This window comes from the organism of the source record quoted next, unplaced genomic scaffold (genome assembly GCF_019419815.1).
Source record: "Pyrus x bretschneideri cultivar Hongxiangsu unplaced genomic scaffold, Pyrus_bretschneideri_v1 Contig114, whole genome shotgun sequence".
Taxonomy (NCBI): Eukaryota; Viridiplantae; Streptophyta; class Magnoliopsida; order Rosales; family Rosaceae; genus Pyrus; species Pyrus x bretschneideri.
The window spans coordinates 629,916-636,816 of record NW_025999407.1 but is presented as its reverse complement, the minus strand read 5'-3'; positions in this window follow the sequence as shown (position 1 = coordinate 636,816).

Genomic DNA, 6,901 nt, shown 5'->3' with positions numbered 1-6,901 from the left:
CTTCGCACAACCTTCACGTGATCGTAGCACTTAAGCGTATCTATTTACACCCAGCTTGTCGTACAGACCACATTAGGTAGTTCCGACTCTTGTGCAGGAATTGGTTAATGAGCTATAGGTTCAGTTGTACTGGTCACGTTAGGTGACTCCAGTTGGCATATCATTTTACATTGATTTATTTCACCTGACTTACTTATTTCATTGCTGAGATACTTGACATGACATATACTTGGTTTTCACTACTCTCGAGCATGATTTCTATATAGGTATGTATTACTATTTTTTGGAAAATTATAGGGGTTTTACGGCGAGGGGTTATAACGTTTTCAAAAAGTTTTTATTAAAAACTTTATTTTCAAGCCCACTCACCCTTGTTTTTGTGCCCCTTCAGGTTTTAGCTGCTGAAAGTCCATATTGATGAGGATTCTTGGCAAATCCCAATATAGGTGGCTACCTCCGAGGGTATGATCCTTACCCACACTATTGTACTTTACTTATGCTCTGACGTTGCGTGTGAAATGGGTTCATCCCCCATCACACCACACTCTTGTCTTTAGGTACTTTTAGGTTTAAATTTATTTACATTTTCCACATCACTATACTTTATGGCTTCGTCACCTTCTAGGTGTCAGCCAGCATAGCTCGATTCGGAGTCCTAGTGGACATTCCGGGTTAAGGTGTGTCAGATTGGTATTAGAGCATAAGTTGGGCAGTATTGCGTTCATCACACGCGTGATGTAAGCACTTGTGGTTCTTGAACCTAATTTTTGAATTTTGCCACCTAAGTTTTGGGTAGTTTTGACGACATTTTAGAAGAGCACTTTAGCGAATGCCCTTAGACTTAAAGCAAAGAAATTTCTTGCCAAGGAAAGATGTAGAATTGAGGCAAGTTGATGGCCTAAAGCAGGGCTAATGTATCGGTAACTGTGTATCATCGGAGACTTTACTAACCAATTCCATCCTTATCCTCCAGCCATCAGTATTAAACCTTTTGAGATTGGAAATCTGAAATAGTTTTGATTCCTTGGCAAAATCCATTAGAATACCACTTATTAGAATTCCTGCGAAGTCTACTATTGTCAAGACTCTAGAAATGTCTCATGTGACGATGGTGCTAAAGTGGTAGCACTCGACAGAAGAACATCTTAGGAAAGTCACTTTTGGTCCCTGATAGCTCTAATACTTTTGTAATGTTACTTTTCGATCATCAAGAAACCTTGTTAACTCATTCTTAAATTTGACCTTTCTACTTTTGGCCTGAGACAACCACATAATTGTTTAGTTTTTCAGCATAATTCATCATTTTTGAAATTGTCCAACTCTTTGATATTTTAGTCTACATAAGCTTTGTTCGTACCCTCAATTTCACCTCCTGGTATTAAAGGTATTCTAGTTTATTTTGAGTCACTCGTATGTTCCCCATATCATTTGTGATGTTGACAGACTATCCGGGAGGACCACTTAGACGTCGAAACTTTCAGTTTAGACCATCAGCCCTTGAATCACCTAATCAGCATTCTATCGAGCAAATCGGCACCATTGGTGATTTATTATTCCTAGAGCTATTGTCGTAACAAACTGTTGTGAATTTTGAGTCAAAGAAAAAATCTAAGTTTTTGTCCGTTAACCCTCCTTAAATTATTGTTCAAGTTGAGTTATCTTCCAATCCTTTCTTTGCCAGCACATGATTAAGTTAGATATTTACACGTGTTCAGATATCGAAATTGTACATTCAATCCAGATATCTTGTACTTTAGATTTCATGAACTTGTTTTGATCCTCAAATTCTTAAGTGTTTTTTTTAACCTTCTCGACATGGTTTCTCGCTCAGTCAGTGAGGAATTCATGTTAGGTTAACTCGGCGGATGCGTGCACCAATTTCATATTGATGCTAGCAAGAACCATTGGAGTATAATATTCTTGCGAGTTTACCAGACTTAATAAAAATTATTCCAAACGGCTTTGAAGATTGAGCAGTAGTTCAGCATGAATTTGGTGAAGGTATGAACGTAGGTTATAAGCTTGGGGGTTGTGACGTTAATTTCCAAGTATGGTTCGGAACTGCAACTGTCATTCAAAGAATGTTGTCAGCGATATGCTTTTTCTAATTTAAGCTTTCATATTTTATATGCTTCGATCTAGAGAACAACTCTAGTGATTAGTCATGAAAGAAGGTTTTCGCAATATGTGTTTGTCTCTACTTATATTTCCACTACTTCACTCCAGAGTCTTATTGTTGTGGGAATGTGAACGTCGAAACACTTTTAGCAGCTGGTTTGGTGCGTTCCAGAATAGTACGGTATCGCGATCGAGGCATGAATCGGACAATCTAGGCATATTTGTATATGAGGAGTAAGATGATATCTTGGCATCCTCGAGAACTTCTCACTAGCTTATTGAGAGAACAATGAGTTATCGGCATTACAAGCTGCAGACTGTAATATCGATGGCTTAATTGTTGGGTTCACTAAGCAAGTGGGCAAGACGGCCCATTTATGGCAACACGATTAGTTAGCTACGGTTCAGACTCATTCTCGAAGTTCGTGACACGACGAATGTTTGGCGAGGTCCATTTTCATTTTGGGTTTTAATTTTTCGTACAAAGATTTTCTTACTACATTATTTTATTTATACGGGTATTGTACTACTATGTTATCAAAGAAGGAAGAAGGTAAAAGCTTGGAGGCATGAAGGAGGAATAATTGCAATCTTACGGAATGGCATTCTCTTTTATTCTGCCTTTCCAACTCGATTTCTTCCTTGTGTATGTATTTATATACATATTTTCTCCCTAATTTTGAGTATTATACATTTAGCAACTCATCTTAAATTTCAGGGACGAAATTTTCTTAAGGGGGTAGATTGTAACGACCCGTGATGCGAGAATTATACGCACACAAATTAACCCTCTTTTTGTCAATTGTAGTAAGTATGTAAGTAGGGATCGTTCTTAACCGGGGATTAGGAGGGATTGCAAATCACTTGGAAACTGACTCAAAAACGTAAAATAAAGTTTAAAACACTAAACTAGACTCAAAGAATGCAAAACTAAACTTTAAAACACTAAAACAAATCAAAAGACTCAAAACAGCACCAAAACACTCAAAACTGCCTTAAAAACACTTTCTGGGCAGTTTTGAGCACTTTGGTGAATTTGGACGAATTTGGATAACAAATTGAATCAAAACACTTATAAACACAAACTAAGACACTTTCTAACTAATTTGGACAATACAAAGACTCAAAGGACTCAAAACAAGTTCAAAAGACTCAAAACTGCCTAAAAACACTAACTAGGCAGTTTCTGACCTTAAACCCAATTTTGGACGAATTTAAGTTGTAACTTGACTCAAGACTCTTAAAAACACAAACTAAATTGATTTCTAACTAATTTGACAATAAAGTAAAGGGGGATTTAGGGTTTGACGAAATTAAACTAAGTGAACAAATTACAATTAAAACAGAATGTAAATATGAAATGGATGAAATGGAATGAATGGATGCTATGGCTAGCTAAGGGGTTCATCTCCACACATGTTACACTTGCATATAAAACAATTTCCAATTGCATTTCAATAAACCATGAAACTCATCACCCCGGGTTAATTAGGTCCGCTTAAATTAACCTTCAAATCTTCCTAACGTTATTGAATTGGATGATTGCATACGACAACCCAAAACATTCCCCACAAGTCCCCTACATGATTGCATAATAGAGATACAAGCAAGAATCATTACGCTCTATGAAAATTATAAGTGTTGACGAGACATTCGTTACTATGATTGCATGAAACTTATGCCAAGAATTCGTTTAACGCGATTGTTTATAAGCAACCTCCACTACTTGTGAATATAAGTTCGTAACTATTAGGTGAAACTCACTTATATTCTAGCGTCATATTCATGCATGAAAATTAAGTGTGCACTCTCAATAAACATACATAAATAAGTTATCAATCAAACGGTTAAACGAATTGAATCCACAACTTACGAAACGCAATTAGAAGTAATCAAATCAAAATGCAAGCATAAACATATATTTCGAATCCCCCCTAGCCAAGGGGGGGTTTAGTTCCTCATGATACAAAACAAAGAGAATCAAAGAAACACCTAAACATTCCAACAACTCAAACTTGAATTGTATGAACGTTTAGGCCCTCTTCTCTTCCATTCCTCATTCGTACAAAACAAAGAGTATTGAAATTAAACATTGAAATCAAAGAAACACCTAAACATTCCAACAACTCAAACTTGAATTGTATGAACGTTTAGGCCCTCTTATCTTCCTCTTCGTTGTAGCACAAGGTCTAAGGGTAGTTTGATGGTGTGAATGGAAGTGTGGAATGGAGTGGGGAGTGATGGAAATGGAAGATGGTTTTTGGATTCTAAGGGAGACTCACGGCACAAGGGAGAAAGGGATGTGTTTGTGGTGTGTTGTGTTGTGAATGGAATGAATCAATTGTGGCTGAAATGGATCCTTATTTATAGGTAAATAAGAGGGAACATGACAGCTAGGAAGTGGGTGGAAATGTGGCTGCATGTGTGGTGCAATGATGAAGGAATAATCTGAAAATGCAAGGTGAAATGAAGTGGAATGACAATGGCATGTGGAATGGCTGGAAAGTGTTTAAAGGGAGTGCATGTTTGAATGATTAAAGGGACATGTGAGGGTGGAAATGATGAATGAAATGCATGTGAATGACAGCTAGATATGTTGATGAATGCATGTGATTAAAGGGTGGAATGCATGTGGCTGAATTGGATTAAAGAATGGGAGTGATGGGTTGGAAATGATGGTGGGTTATGCACGGCAATGATGAATGGGATGGGTGGATTTGATGATTGTGTTGGTGATGAATGCATGTGGAATTGCAAGGAGGAAGGTATGGTTATGGTTATGATAAGTGATAAGTGAATGGTTATGATAAGTGATAAGTGAATGGTTTGATAAGTGATAAGTGAATGGTTTGATAAGTGATAAGTGGTGATGATAAGTGTATGATATGTGATTATGATAAGTGATAAGTGGTGATGATAAGTAATGATATGTGGGAGTGTGGCTGAAATGAAGGAGTGGAATGTTGGAATGTTATGCACGGCTAAGGATATAGGAAAGGTTTAAATGTCCTAAAACTAAAGGGAACAAGGTTTCAACACTTTGGTCTTCAATTAGGTCTTCAATTTCGTCCAACACTTTGGCTCCAAGCATAAGCTATCCATCCTTAGCCCAAAAATGCTCCAAAAGTCTCCAAAATGCATCTTTTTGCTCCTTTAGCCCTTTGGACCTACAAACACACGAAAATAGCTTCAAGTACTAAAATAACTAAAGAAACATAATGTAAATACACGAGAACAAGCCATTTAAGTCGCATGAATATGCTCCTATCAACCCGTCCCCAAAAATTACCGTCTTAATAATTTTTAAATGTGAATTTATGGAAATGCCTTTCGAGGCAAAGATGTTGATTTTTTTTTACTGTCTTGTATGTCACGTAAGGTTCATTTTCTTGGTCATATCCGTGTAGTACTCGTCACTACGGAGGAGATATTAATGCTTAAAGTCGGGGGCCTTTTAGTAAATTAGTTATTTCTAGAAAGCTCCAGATTTTTGGAGCTTAATCTGGAGAGCCACGTGTGTGGCCCAGATTTAAAGACAGAAAAGATGGGCGGTGGAGATGGAGTATAAAGGAGAGAAATGAGGGAGGAACCGGACCAATCATGAAAGGAGAGATAAAAGAGTAACCAATCAGAAGAGAGAGAAAAAAGGGAAATGAAGGAAGAGAAAAAGGAGGGGAACCGAACCGGTTCCCCTTTGACCCGACAACCCTGCTCGACCTGGTTGGTTTTCCAGTGCAATTCATCAAATTTCTGATGAATTGAGAGAATCCACCCTCACCAATCATCATTACATTACCCTTTCTTCGGTTTTCCACCTAAATTGAAGAGGAATTTGCCTTGTTTCCCAACGGACTTGCTTCGAGGGTGTCTCGAGCCACGGCGGTGAAATCCGTTGTTTCGGTAAGCCCTTTCGTCGACCACTACCATCCTCCAGCTCCTTTTGAGCCCAGTAACAAGACCCAAACAAGATTTGGGACATCGGAGCACCGGAGAAGAAGAATCGAGGTTCACCTATTTTAGGAATCTGGTGGGTTTTTGTGCAACTGGGGCTTTTCCCGGCCAAATTGGCCTCATTCACATGTATGGAAGTTACTTTATTCATTGAGATCTTCATTTCTGTGAAGTTTGAGAATTTTTAGAAATAGTTGAATTTTTCAGCGAGTCGGGGTGCCCGACCACCACCTACGGCGGCACGTGGGCTAAGACGTCCCCTGACCTTTTTAGGCTAAATTTGAGTACCCTGATTCCATTGGTGAAGTCCAATTGATGAATTTCCGTTATTTGAACGTAGCTCCATTAAAGTCCGCCGCTTGATTAGCAATCGACAATTCGACCGTTGAATTGTCACCAAACTTTGATACATTATAATACGTAATATTTGAGGATATTAGAAACTTACAGATCAGGAATCCGACGTATGGATCTTTCCGAATAAGATATGTAAGTTAAGTGTTCTATTGATAAGAATTCTAAGACATGATTTGATAATGGTTGTCACATCCTGGCCCGAGAGGACCACTTCCCGGGCCCGCTCCACCACCGTAGCACGATATTGTCCGCTTTGGGCCCCGACCACGCCCTCACGGTTTTGTTTCTGGGAACTCACACGAGAACTTCCCAGTGAGTCACCCATCATGGAAGTGCTCTCGCACATTACTCGCTTAACTTCGGAGTTCCAATGGAACCCGAAGCCAGTGAGCTCCCAAAAGGCCTCGTGCTAGGTAGGGATAGGAATATACATATAAGGATCATTCCCCTAGGCGATGTAGGATGTCACAATCCA